The sequence below is a fragment of the Lates calcarifer genome, linkage group LG2, assembly GCF_001640805.2.
Source record: "Lates calcarifer isolate ASB-BC8 linkage group LG2, TLL_Latcal_v3, whole genome shotgun sequence".
Classification (NCBI taxonomy): Eukaryota; Metazoa; Chordata; class Actinopteri; family Centropomidae; genus Lates; species Lates calcarifer.
In genome coordinates, this window is record NC_066834.1 from 11668931 (window position 1) to 11684026 (window position 15096).

Consider the following 15096-nt stretch of genomic DNA (forward strand, 5'->3'; position numbering starts at 1 on the left):
AATATGAAAGCAGTTTTGGTTTCAGTATCAAAAGAAGGGAAATACGTCTGTATCTGAGTTCAGTGTCCAATAAACAGAATGTACAGTGGGTTTATTTGATTCAGATGTGAAGGTGGAACTGTATGAAAAAATATGAAAAGTGAATGGAAAGCCTCTTTATCCTGAATGAAGGGTAAAGCAAATACCAGAACTAAAAAAACAATGACCAAGGTGTTTAGGTTTGACAGAAATGCTGAAAAACAGGCAATGCAACAAATGAAGCCATTGGAGCTCTTGTTTAGGAGCATAGAAACTGAAACTGTAAAGGGAAATACCCACATTTATAGTAAAAAAAATTATTCATGATTATGGTTATAAAGATGACTCTGAATGCTGCTGTCAGTTCAGAGTTAGCTAAGCAAACAATCTGGTTTCAATGTATAACACCTAACTTTCATGGAGAAAATCCTAGCAGTCACTACATTAAGTACCAGCCTCTTCAACTCCAAATCCACCTCTAATTGGTGGACACCCATATAAATTTACAATTATAGTCAACTGTGTCAGGCTGAAGTCTGGGGAAATTCTGATAAAATGATGCATAAAACAACTACAAATTTCCCATTTAATGTAAATGTGCAGTCACAATAACACAGTATCTTGGGTTGGCATATTTAACTCAAAGTGGAACCATATAGCTATAGAGCTTGTAGTGGTTAAATAACCATTATAGCTGAATATTCTCTATGGTGAGAGAAATTTGTTTTTCACAGAATCAGTTTCTCTTTTACATATTCATCTCTGCAGCACCACTGCTTCCACCAGATAGAAATCATAGCGTGTGTCACAGAGATAAAATCATCTATTTCTGTTGGAGAAGGGGCTTTAAAAAAATAAAAATAAAAATAAAAAATCATGCAGCTTATGTGACTAGCACCACACAACTAGACATCATTTACAAGATCAGTCTAGGATTTCGCAATCATACAAGATACTCAAATGTAGTAGCTACATTAACTCAAATAGTCTGTATTCTATATTTAATTACAAAGTTCTTTTTCCCATCACTTCATGTAATATAAATATATTTATATATGTATTGTAAGATCCAGTAGCATCTGACTCCATGTGCTGTGTTAAAAGACAGAGCTACAGTTTTATTCATACATTATTATCTAAATTTTTAATCAAGGAAGTCAAAGTGATTTAACTTGCAAAGTGAGAATGTATGTGGCAGTCACAGCCATTCCTAGTCACAGAGAGAGTTAATATGGCTCAGTCTAAAGATAACCAGCCTGATGTGCCACAAAAATAAACTGAAGAGCTTCAGTCTTGATCAAACATTGTGTTTCCAGATTAAATGCAGTAGATGGCGCCACTGTTCAATTCATGAACTCTGCCAAGCTGCAAATAAGTTCAGCTGTTGTGCTGACAATATACAGGATTTTTAGACTGTCTATACACACACATGATTATGTACAAGTTAATTTAGTTATTATTCTGGTGTGTAACAAATCAATATTGATTTAAAACTGTTTTAAGCCACCAAAACTTTCCATATCATACATGACTGAAATGAACACCTGCCAAAAAGGTAAAAAAACAAAACAAAACATACAACATACTTTAGTAAGCTTTGTATTAAAGCATGCAAAAACAATGGTATTCTCAAAAAGAAGTTTTGTGTGTGCTGGAAACGCAGGATAAAAACTTTTCAAGAGATTTATTTCTCATTGCCCTGGTTAAATGAACACTAAATGAATAAGGACCATAAATAATGAACATAAAAAACATATTCATGAAATTAAGATGCAACCTGTGGTATACTGTCACCATGTATTTGAGTATTGTCTGCCATCTTGGTAAATGATCCTTCCTCAAGTTGGCCTGCCTGTTTATTACTTTGAGAAACATCTTACTCACACTCACACAGTTACATGCATTCATAACTGGGAGCTGGAACGTTAATGCCAACAAAAATCAATGTGATATCAGGTTGCAGGTATTAATAAATAACATGCCACTTTAGAGGACATTTCATGTGTCATTTAGTCCCCGTAACTTCCATTGTCAAGAAATGATGTAGCACCAAAATTTTTACCAACAACATAGCCTGTTGAAAGCAGTAAAGTCAATGTGAGATGGTTAGCTGATTGTGATGATGAGAAGGTTAGGGTCTTAGCAAAAATGTGTAGTGATAACGAGCAAAATGACTTAAAAATTGGAGTGTTATTCATTTGGTATTTGGTGATACAAGGCTGAAATAAGTATTTTTTGGTGTGTATTTTTGGTTGAGATAAAAATCAGATTCTGATACTTGGAAAACATTTTCCTGTTGATCTGTGCCACTCTGATTATTTATATGTGGATCGTTATTTTTTTCACATTTGAGTAGTTTAAGTTTTATTTTTATCAATTGAATTGTCAAAATACATGAAATGCGTGCAGCTTAGATACACGAGACAAGCTTGAGTGGATGTGTGTTTCTGTGTGTGGGCGAACTCCAGGCAGAAGTAATTGAGCTGTCAGAAGGAAGTCATAACAGTGAAGAGGACTAAAGGTCAAGATTACTATGGTTTGCATGAGACGTGAGAGTAGAGGTAAAATAAAAAGGAATTGTGTTATTTTTATGAAAGGAAAAGGAAGATTGTACATTATTATCCACATATTTAAGGTCTTTACCTCTGGTTTAAAAAACAGGTGATTGAGGAAACAGGGCAGTCCAATGAAAACATGTAGAGGATGTGTGTTTCGGTGCTGATAGAGCAGCGGAGGGGAGCTGTATGAACGGACTTTGCTCTCATTAAAGTCTTTGTGGAACTGAACAAAGCTGATGTTGTGTGGAAATCTCACTCAATTCCAATCTGGGGTATTTATGCTGCTTTTGGCAGGTTATAAACAACAAGTTAGCTTTTGGAAACCCTTTCTGACCATAAGTAAAAAATGTTTTTAGATGCGTATTATGATGGCAAAGTGATATTTAGGAACTTTGTTGGCAAAAAGTGAAGTTGCACAAGCAGCAGGAGAGCAGTGTAACAGGGCATTTTTACCATCACATCCACACATTTGTGCCTGACATTTTGACATTTTGACTCTTGTCATGTTTTAATACTGTTAAATGGCATTTAACCCAAACCATGATCTTTCCCTAACCAAGTGTTTTCTGTGCCTAAACCTAACCGTATTAACCCAAACAGATGGAAAGGACTAGTGTACGCACATCTGAAAGTGTAAAGCCATATCTGTATGCAGATTGTTGAGACCATTGCTAAAAACATCTGCTCACTGCAGCTGGAAATGATGGCGAGTTTCTCACTGTGAATGACACCTTTCACATCACATGTACTGATTTGAGTCACTGTTACAATAAAAATATTCAGTAGTGCAGCCTTAAGAAGATAAACCTTTGTGCTGTTTCCCCTTATGAGAAACTGAAAAGATTTGTAATTTTTCAACAAGGATCACTTTACTTCACTTGGAAGCACATCTCATCCTGAACCTGACACCAGACTGTTTTATCGTAATGAGAATGAATAAGTCAGTAATATGCTGAGCAACCTGCTGTGTTCACAGCGAGCTTTGCTCAGACTCTCCAGAGATACTTTCAGATATGAAAGTGAGAAGACCCTAGCTGATGGAAGTTAATTATGGTAATAAAGTGTGTGGTGGCCAGTGGGACTGAATGTTGCAGCTCTGACTGTTGTGGCTGTTGGACTCTCTGCTGGTTGTTTCATTAAACAAAGGAGGAAGGAGTGTGTTAATGTGAGCCAGTTATTTTGTTATGAAATGGTGAGAGATTAAATATCTGAAAAATGTTCAAAACTTTGCTTGACTGGACCAGAGCTTCACAATAGGTGCTAAAACATCTTTTGGTTGTAAATTGAATTAGATATTTGAAGCTGCCACAATGGAGCTGTAAAAATATTTTGGCAGGATAAAAAATTACCTCCCTTCATGTTTCACTGCAGAACATTGTACAACACCCAGTGCCAACCTACGCCACCATAGATCAACTAATTAATTTCTAATGCCAAACTGGCCTAAATTACACTGACAGCCTCGCATTGGCTAAGAAGCATGGTTATGTAAGTGGTGAACTTGAATTCAAAAATATTCAATAAGATCAAGGAAACTTTTCAAAGGAGTCCTTTGACCAAGAGTTTGTTTTTGATGGTAGTATTCAATCTCAGATTTGTGTAGGACTTTTCACACCCTGACATGTCAAACAGACACGTCAAATCAAGTTAGATTTTATTCATATAACCCAATATCACTCCTGAGATGAACTGAACAGAATATACTGATGATTAGAGCCTGAACATTTAATTTTACTTGGTCAGCCACTGAGAAGATGACTGGTTGTACTGAGGAGGCCTCAAATCTATATTACTTTGGTGATCCTGACAAATATGCTGTCAAACACACACACTAAATATGCAACAAGACTCCTAATTAAACACAGAATTAGAACACAATTACAACCATTAAAATGCTCATTCACCAGATAATCAGACTAATATGGCATCACCAGTTCAATTCTGCCTCTTCTGGATCAAATATGAGAAGCAACAGAGGCAGCGAGTACTGTATATGAACTGTTCCTCTTACTGTGTACCCCCCTTGCTTGCCACTCCCCTAGCAGTCCCACCCCACCCCCTCCCCAACCCCCATCGTCGGGAGTTCAACGGCAGGGTCACGGTCTGCATTTGAACCAGAGGGCCAGGGGTATTCAGGGTTAAAGGTCGGGGCCCAAACACTGTCGCCTATAACAACGAGGGTCACAAATTGAAACCCTGCTTGACCTCTTTAGCACTCTGCATGGTAATACCGATAGAGGGCCAGTGGGAGTGAGGCGGGGGTGTAATGTTTGAAAATAGTCTGTTTTAAAAGATGGTTACAAACACATGCAGAAGTAAATCAGTGTGAACAAGGGCAGTTATGTCTCAGTGGAATGGAAGATTTACAAGGCCAGAGTTGGTAAATGAAGCTCGAAAATCAAGACACTTAAGACTGACACTGCAGGTGTTGGTCAGAGTTCAGGGTAGATGAGAGTTTTGTTTTGCTGTTTTGCTCTCTGAGTTCAGGGACAGAGTCAAGCAGCAACATTAAACGATGGGTACAAAGGGATAGGATGGGTCACGCAGCAGCATTTCAATAGAGGTTCCAGGCCACATTCAAGACTGCTGCAGTTAAATCAGAGTCATGCTAGCCTATCTGCAGAGGTTAATATGGTCCAAAAAATAAAAGTAAAGTACATTATGTAATCCAGTTTAACAGGCTGCTGATCCTCACTTTGGTGTGTGTCACACATACACATCCAAGCTAAAGTGAGCCATGAAAATGTGTAAAATCCTTGACCGTGGAAACAGCAGTTGAGAAAACAATCTCACTACAAGATCCATTTAGTAGCTGTTTGGGAGCTCTTAAAACATATCCCCACAGGTGTTCAGTACATGAACAAATCACCATCATTGAACAAAGTGAACTGATGGTCAGTGATCAAATCAGTAACTTTTAACGATGGAGCTCCTCACCGGTGACTGAGAGTGTCCTTTTCAACTCAGCTCTGATTCACAGCACGTTACCTCCTCATTAAAAGTGTATCAAAAAACTATGAAAGCCACAGAAACAATCACAATCTGATAAGTCGGTCCTAACTAATAGGCTTTGCATGTATAGTCTAGTTTTTTGAATAAAACTGAAAGTACTGCTGAACTGAAGGCAGTCTGAATCAGCACTGAATGTCAAACATTTTCAGTACATTTAAAGTGGATGTTTGTCTTGAGTCGTGTTGAGAAAACAATCTCACTACAAGATCCATTTAATAGCTGTTTTGGAGCTCTTAAAACATATCCCCACATCCCCACCATTTGTGATTGTGTATCAGCTGTCAAGAAATTGTAGATGTTCAAATTTCAAACCTCATTATGTCCTCCATTATTTTGCACAGTGGATGTTTGTCTTTGCGTGTTTGGTTTAATTTGGTTGAGTGTGTGTTTGCGTGTGGCTGTGAAAGTGGGCTACTGAGGGGAGATTTTCTGGTTTCAGCTTGCCACTGGCTCTCTGTAGCAGTGCCAGAGATGGACAGGCGGGTGAGGAGTTGAGAGAGGAAGGGGCTGCTGGGGGAGGGGAGGGGTGAGTTGGTGAGGGACGGACATCAAAACAACAAAGGGCAGCGGGGGTGATAATCCCACCTAATGCCCCCTGTCTGCCCCATGTCTGCGGTGGCTCTCTGGTGAGTGGCAGATTGAGTGCACTCATGCAAAAGGTTACTTGGGTGATCAAGTGCTCTTCTCAGGGGTGGGGGTAGTACAGGCTGCCTATCTTCAGCGGCCGCTGTGGGCCCTCGTTCGCTCAGAGCAGCAGTGGTGGCATTTTTCTGCCGCTGATTCAGCAGAGCTTGGCCCGCTGTTTCGTCGGTGGTCATGTATTATGTAACAGACCCTGTGCTGTCTGGACAGCAAACGCTCGCAGACTGGGACGCTCTCAGACACGACACTAAGGTCAGTCAGGGACGAGGCCGTAGCGGGATTGTAGACCAGTTTGCAGAATTATTGATCCCTTAGCTTGAAGCGCTCTCTGTCTCCATGCTCTCCTCCATTTACCTCCAGGCATCCTACTCTCACAGAAATTCTACAGGAATATGTACCCTCAAATGCCTTAACCCTAATGTTCTGTCTGTAAATGTTTAAATTAACACTTTTCAGCTCAAACGCCCATATTTAACATTGTTTCATCACCTTGATACTTGCAAACAAAGGAATATACATGTTATACTTGAGGTTGGTGTGGGATGGATGGACCAGCATGCAGGCGATTGTTTTTCAGATGAAAGAAATGTATTAAGAATGGCCACATAAAAGGAGAAATGAAAACAATTCAATTTGGTTTATCACCAAGGGTTTTCTGTAATAGTAGGGGAAAAAAATCTTTAAAATTCATAAAACACTGGGCTTTTCTCAATTTCCTGCAGAGAAATCAAAACACACATATTGTTAGGAAGTTGATAAACAAGTAAACACTCCCCTTCTGTGAAGCTTTCAGCATAAAATATTACCCATAAAGACATTTTTAAGGAGAAGTGTGCTCCAGGGTCAGGAAGGTCATGGATTTAAAATTCTCCTACAGAAAAGCCTGTGTGAGCAGAAACACTAAACATACGTGAACAAGCATTTCTCAAACAACACACAGCTCATATAAATTTTGATCAGCTGAGTGAGAGCAATGTTTACCTTCCTCTTAGCATACACACTAACACTGAGTCAAGGAAACTGGAAATGGATGTAGACTCCATGACAACACAGTATACTGTATTTGTTGATGCAAAGCCCATATAACATAAAACATTACACATTGCCTTGTTTGGTGTAGTAGCATTATTCCAGGAAAAATATTATTTTTTATTTTTACACATACAGCAGTGGGTCTTTGGGAGCCCATACAGGAGTAAAAGTTAACAAAACACAAAGGATAAAGGGAAAGCTTCACCAAAAATCTTTTGGGTATTAATTACTCACCCTCTTGAAAAGTGACTGTGAATTGTTTGCCTTCCTTAGCAGGGGACAGCAGCTGGAGTCAGCTTTGATTCGCAGCAGCTACATTGAATTCCAATAGCAACCCTGAGATACAGCTAAAAAAAAAAAAAGAACTTCTCCGACTACTCTTGTTTCAAACTAGTTTGATTATCAGACTTGGCATTTCATTTCTTCTGCCCTAAACATTCAGTAGATTGTGACATACATCTCCAACAAATGTCATTTTCAGTTGACACAGAGGCTATGGCAGTGACTTTTCACTTTTTCACAACTGAACAAAGAAATTAGTAGATTTAAGAGTTGTTATTTCTACATGTGGACCAACCTATTTGAAGAGCTGCGTATATCCCATCCTCATTTGCCATTTTTCATAGATATAGGCAGGTAGCTAGGAGGAAGATGGATTAGATTAGACTAATTTGAATTGCTGAAGAAATTCAAACTGTGGGTGGTGATTTGGAGGCTAGCTTCAAACAATCGCTGCTTCACAACTATGAGGAGGTGATTGCAGAATCTTCACTGGTTTCGCACCACCCTCTTGTCTTTATTTAATTCACAGCTCTACTATGAATTTCTGGATCTTCTAGTTTCTCAAAAGGTTGATGAAAATATAATATTTAACAAGATTTAACAAACCAAACTGAAGTTTAAAGGAGGGCTTTTTTTCCAATAAGAAAGACTTATAATCAATGGACATATTACAACCCTACAGTATTGTAAGGTTGTGTATGAGTTTCTGTAATACTGAGGCTATCAAATAATTATTCAAAGATGTTCTGGGAAATGTAGGACATCACCAGGGCAGAGTTAAAGTAGCATAAAATCAAACAGCAACACAGCTCTTAAAATATCTGCGGCACACAATAAACATCACAGACTGATATATAACAGTGTCAGACCGTATCTGACAGAAAGTAAATTTCACCTTTTGCAACAATCTGACAATTGTCACATTTATGTGTTGACAAACAGCTCATATTAAGCCTGGAGGACATGAACTCACTCAGCAAAGTAATGATTTCCATTAGCACATGAAGCAGGAAGAGATGAACTTCAGAGGTAACCTTTTTCAAACCACTTCACCATGAGAAATTGTTGTCATATTGTTGCCTCATTGTCACGACTGCTTTAATAGGAAAGTCTTTTTTTAAGGGTATGTAAATTCTCTGTAGGACAGCCGAGTCTGTGAGCCAGCGTATGAGGTGAGCTTAACTCGAGGGTTTAAAACGCCTACTGTGAGATAAAGGAATTTTTAGCTGAGGGTTGGCAACTGTCTTCACTGGATGGCAGTCAAGTTGTGTGTTTAATCTGCTTGTGTGAACTCTGTCGCCATGGCCATCTGCTCACAGCCACAAAAGCAGTGCATCAATGCAGTTCTGTGAATTATTCAAATTTCTCTCATGAAGAACAAGTTATTTCATAAGTGGATGTTTTCTGTCTGTGTGGGATTCCCTCGCCCACGCAAACTTGGAAGCTCTGTTTTTGCAACTTGAGGAGAACTTGGCCAACAGTTTTTATTCTAACATAACACTGAAGTTGAAATGCAGAGAAACACAATCCCTTCATCCTTCTTTTGTCAATCACTGCGGTATTCAGAGTCACAGTAAACATGTTTGATATAATTTAGACCCCTTGTCGTGCTCTGTTCTTTCTGCTGGGTAAAAGTGTCTACTTACATTATAGTTACTTTATGAAAATGTCATGAGTGTTTCTGTGAATGTATATATAGTATGTAAATAGGTCAGATTTATCATACAAGCCGCTAATGATCTTATTCCATCTCATACTCAAAAACAAAGCCAAGTGCCAATGAAATAATGGTGAACAATAGAAGTGTGTTAAATCTGTTATTTAAATGATGTTATATCTATGCTTTTATTCATGTATTTTATTTAACTGACAAACTGAAATAAGGCAAAAATGAACCCAATTAATATTACTTTCCTCCCTCAGCTAGTCTTACACCCTGAAAAGGGGAAATATTAATAAAGATGCTCGGACACAAGGCTTCCTCTCTGGCAGCTTCACTGAAAGTGATTCTCATGAATATAACAATATACAAGATATATAGTTTAATTTTTTTTCACTGCAGTTTTCCACTGCTATTTTCCTCTTTTAACAGGTACAACTGTACAGTTCCTCAATTTGCACACTTTCCCTTAGCAGATAAAGTCAAATATAAAAAGGTAAGTAACCATAAAATTGCCATTAAAATTAACAAAAAATGAAATCAAATCATTACAATTTTCCATTACATTTTAAATAAGCAAAACAGATACAAAATATCTTTCCCTCTGTATTTGTCACCGTCCTCTTTTCTAATCTCATTTTAATGTTTCTTGTATTGTTGCTTTGACATGAACTTGCTAATGCAGCAATAACCAGCAGAATACACAAACACACTGACAACAAATCTGCTTTAAGTGTCTCTTACTGCTCGACTCATCACAATACATGCCATTGCTTGACGAGGTGCTGCTCAGTGCCTCCTGCTGGAGGACGGAGTTAAGTTAGCTAGAAATAGCTAGTCCGTTAACCAAGAATTTTACCATTAAAATAACGCTCCAAAAACACCCAAAACGAGGATAACATGTACATAAAAAAAAAACCCATCAAACAGTTTACAAAGCATTCTTCAAGGTTCAAGAGTGTATATAATCACAACATACCTGAAAAGGGGAAATATCAATAAAGACGCTCGGACTTTAAGCGTCCTGTCTGGCAGCTTCATTGAGAGTGAGCTCCTCCTTTCCACCTCTGCAGGCATGACTAATCAACCACGATCGTCTTTCCAAAGGTTCAACAGGTAGATCACAGATCAATTCATCTGACATTAATATTCATGACCCTTATAAACCATTAAAACCTCTTTCACATAACATAAACATTTTAACCCTCTCACAATAAATTTTGAATTGACCATGAAAGAACTTTACATTTATAGCTCAGTTATCTATAAATGAATTACCTTTCTACTTTTTAAAAAAATAATAACTGATTTTATTCACATAGTGTCTCATAGTGTCTCCACCACCTCATAAGTTCATCCCAACCAACAGCCCCTTAATAAAACCACACTAGCTCTTGCTAACAGTAATGTTTCTCTCCACCAGGGTGGCATTGTTTTTTTTATGTTAGGGAGATAAAATAATAAAAATAAATAGCTTTGTCCAGTTTCACAGAAATTCAGTTCAAGTATGGAGCTTTGACTAGCAGGAACTGCATGGAAGGGATGTGTTAAAGTATTGTTGGCAAAAGTATTGGCAAACTGAGACCAATCCAAAAGAGTAAAGTGCTTATGACTCCAAACACCACTGACTGTGCTGAAAACAAAGCGAGCTATTGACATTTTTTAACCTTTACTTATCAGTTCTGTGTGTGCAGTGCACTTCACGTCTCAGTTAATTCTTGTGCTGTCCTGCAGAGAGTTGCAGACAGATATGGTTGACCTCCATGACACATGGCATCTCCAGCCGCTACTTTTCAGAAGATAACCTATATATAAGGGAGGACACACAGAAACACTCATGCTCTGTACCCTCTGCCGTATTCATGCATGACTCTGAGCAAAGGCATGTGATACTTTTGTGGCAGTGTCTGAATGCTTCCACACAGCCCGATCATCTTTCTCATATGCAGGCAGTTTTTCTTGAGAAGAGGAGTGAGTGACCTTGTGTGATGAGGTGTGGCTCTGCAGAGTCAGGGGAGCTGTACATTCTGAGTCTGGCCACGACTCTGTGACTTTGGGTCGTAACTCCAGAAAAGAGGGCAGCGAGAACATTGCGGCCATGTCCTTGATCTGTAGCTCATCTCCACCCAGTGCGGCGCACCAGCCGACATGCTGTGGCACTTTATGGCGGATCGAAGCTGCTCAAGTTTAATGTGTTTGTGGCTGTCGCAGCTCTGATAAAGGGTGCAATACATAACACAGTAGTAATAGAGGAGGACAAGCCAATCAATAGCCAGAGAGGCCGTTTGACCCACGCTTTAAAATGACAAATTTCCAGTCTTGCATCACTGAGAGTGTCTCTCTGCTTTCAGCTGCGGCCAACAACGGTCTGGAGGGACAGTGTGCAAAAAATAACCAGAGTGGACACGATGTGTGTCAGCTGGAAGAGCTGCTTTCACTAGCATGCCTTACAGCTGACTTCTATGTGTGTGTGTATGTATGCGTGTGTATAATCTCTGTTTCAGGTTCAATCTCAAAAAGGCCAAACTGGCGGTAAGAGTCTTGTAAGTAAAGACTGGGGCTTCACCTGTGAAAAGAGGCTTTTGTGGAAGCGGTCTCCTGTTTCCTGGCAGATAAAGCACATCTGCTTTACCGGGAGATAACACCATGCATACGCTCACTCAGCCCCTCTCACTCACACGTTCACCTTTTCCTTACCTTCCTCTTCCCTCCCCACCTCTCCTCTTCATTCATATCTATTTCGGTAATTCCCTCTTTGCTAAAGTGCTCCCTCTATCCTGGCTGCATATTTTTCTCCGGTGTTTGCTCTCGTTTTCTTTTCTCTGCTCCCTTCATTTCTTCTCAGATTCATCTCCAGTCTGTTCCCAGCCTGCCTGAACACCAGCTGCTCCACATGGACGCCATCCACTTTGTTATAATGTGTGTGTTGTCCTGACGCGACCTGTCCTGGAGATTGCCCTGCCCTCTATCAGGTTGCAACCTTTGGGATTAGACTGGTAACCCCATGGGTCACGCATGTGTGTGTGTGTGTGTGTGTGTGTGTGTGTGTTTTGCTTGAGGGCATTTGGATAAATTTCTATGGGGGAGCCACCTGCTGTTGTTTCGACTTGCTGAATGAATTGTGATTATTTCTAGACAGCTAATAATGAATCTATGGGCCTTTTTTTCTCTTGAGTCAAACTGTCTAATTTAAATTTAACAAAGTTGACAAATTAAAGCACATTGAAATCAGAAACAACCTGAAAAAGTTTATTATTTTCTTTTACCACAGTTAAACTCTTAGCAGACATTTTCAGTTTGCAGGGTGGAGGGTGATCACTACACAACTGAGATAATTTGATCAGTTTCATCCCTGCATTCTCCAATCTTTATTTAGAAAAAAAACAACAACAACAACAACACTGCAGTGCATCAATAAACATCAATAAAAAATGTCCCATCAGCATAACAAACAGAAAAGAGAATATCTAATTTAGTTATCACTGATCTGTCTTGCAGTACATGTACAGTTTTATCATGTAGTAATCAGGTAAACAATATTGGCCTATGACCTCTGTAATCTAAGAGAGGAGGGGGCAACAAGCAGAACATGGCAGCTGTAATAAATCCTCCTGAGCTCCACAAACTCTAGAGAACATTTACAATCAAGTGCATTTCTCCAGAAATAACCTTAGGTGTCAAAAACTTCTGGCTGATGTTAAATGGTAGCCCCCCACCCCACCCCCACCTTTTGCACAGTTACTGAGGGGATAACAATAAACTCTTACCTGGATTTACCTAATCTATTTCAAAGAGCAGATTGTCATCTTTACAATAATAACTTTTGGTTTTGAACTTGTCCTCTTCTTGGAAAATTGGCATTTCAGCATTTTACCGCAGAACAGACAAGATTTTCTAATAATAATTATTTAATTTGAGTGTTTCAGTTGTTGCAAACATCTCAGGATGAGTGCAGGAAGATTTTAATTTAAGAATAACAATTTTGATGCAAAAAATGTTGTGATGGACATATGGATTTGTTTTTTTTTTTTTTTTGGTTGTTGTTTTTGTTTTTTTTAAATTCAGAGGTGACACCACTGCTTTGATTGAACAGGCAGCATCTACATTTTATATTCCATACCTGTTTGGAATACAGGACAATCTTTTCTGCTAATGATGTAATATCAGCATTTCTCATCTGTTTCATGTTCTCCAATTTCTCCAACAGCATGAATATTTTTCAACTAAAATTTGATTTCTAAACTATGTTGCCCACTTTTCTTCTCTGACTGGTGACATGAAAGTGAAGAAGCCCATTCTGGCTTAGTGCTGAAGTCTGGAGTCATCCTGGAGAATTTATTCACATACTAGATTTTTTTTTTTAAAGCACAGGATCATTTATGCTTTTTAATACTGCCAGAATAATTTCGTGATCCAACACTTTCCTTCCCATTATTCTAAAATGTCTGTTTTTAAAGTCAGTGTGTGCAGAAAATGTGAAAAGACTGATATTCATAAACGTTTTTCTCTTTGCTTTGTCTGAGGAGAAAAGTACAGCAGGAGACACAGAGGGACACAGAGGACATGTCAGATAAAATAAAAGCAGCGTCAGAGCATAACATTGATTTGACAAACAAGACAGAGCCAGAGCCATTGATTAGAAAATCCACTATTAATGACTTTGCTCAGCACAGTACACAGTGTTATTGCTGCAGAATCACAAGAGGAATCAAATCAGATGAAGCAAACACAGTTTGGTTTGAGTGACTTTTGATATCAATGAATTCATTCAGATATATACAAAGAATATTAAATATCAGACGAATAGTTTGCTCATGGCATCGCATGAAATCGAAGCATCCCTGCACAGAATTACAGGTGCAACACTTCACTCTCAGCACTGTATGTAAATATGTTTAAGTGTACATGCAGATCCTGGTGTGAGATGGGGGATAGAGAGGGTGAAGTGTTAAGGGGGAGGAGGAGGTGTGAAGGTGGTATTGGGGTGGGGGTGAGAGGGAGCTGGTCCAAGAAGCTCATTCATCAAGTCATTACGGGAGGTGGCTCCTGTGGTATTTCAGCCTGTCCATCAGTGGAGGAGGAGGTGGATGGGGAGAGATTCCCAGAGGAGGACCGGAGCTCAGCCGTCCTTCCTCCATCTTTCTTCCTCTCTCTTCCCCCTCACCCCCACCCCCTCACTCCCACACCCCTTCCTCCCGCTTGGATGTCCCTGCCCTGCTTCTCCTCTGACAGCTCACCTTCTGACTGCTATTACTCCCCCTTCTTCCTCTCCTCCATCACACTGTCTTCCACTTTATCTGCCCCCTCTATTACATCTTCCATCTCTCGCCAATTCTCTGTCTCTCTCTCTCTCTCTCTCTCTCACACACACACACACACACACACACCATCCTTCCTCCACATTCTCGGCACTTCCCTCACTCTCTTCCTTTTTACATTTCTCCCGGGAGGCAGCCCTTGACTCTCAGATGTCCCTCGCATGCCAAAAATTACTATTGACATTTCAATTCAGTAGGGTTTTTTCTCTCACCGCTCTCTGTTGATGCCTTATAGCAGGAGGACATTTACATGTCAATGGGCCAGACAAAAAGAGAGGCAGAGTGTGCCCGCTCCCCTGTCCTTAAGACAGTGGCTGTAACACTGAATTTGTGGCTTCCATGGTGACAGGGAGGCTTTGTGTGCCAGATCTCTGGTTTAGTAAATGGATTTTTAATATATAAAGAGTTAAAGTGCCACAACACCTAACCAGGGATAAACTATGTTTCAGCATTTTATAGATCACAATATATAAATGTATATTGCGATGTATAAATATACCATATGTTATGATTCCAGGTAGAGACAGATAAAAGAAAACTGATATTGAGCAAGAACAGTGTACCCAGGTGATGC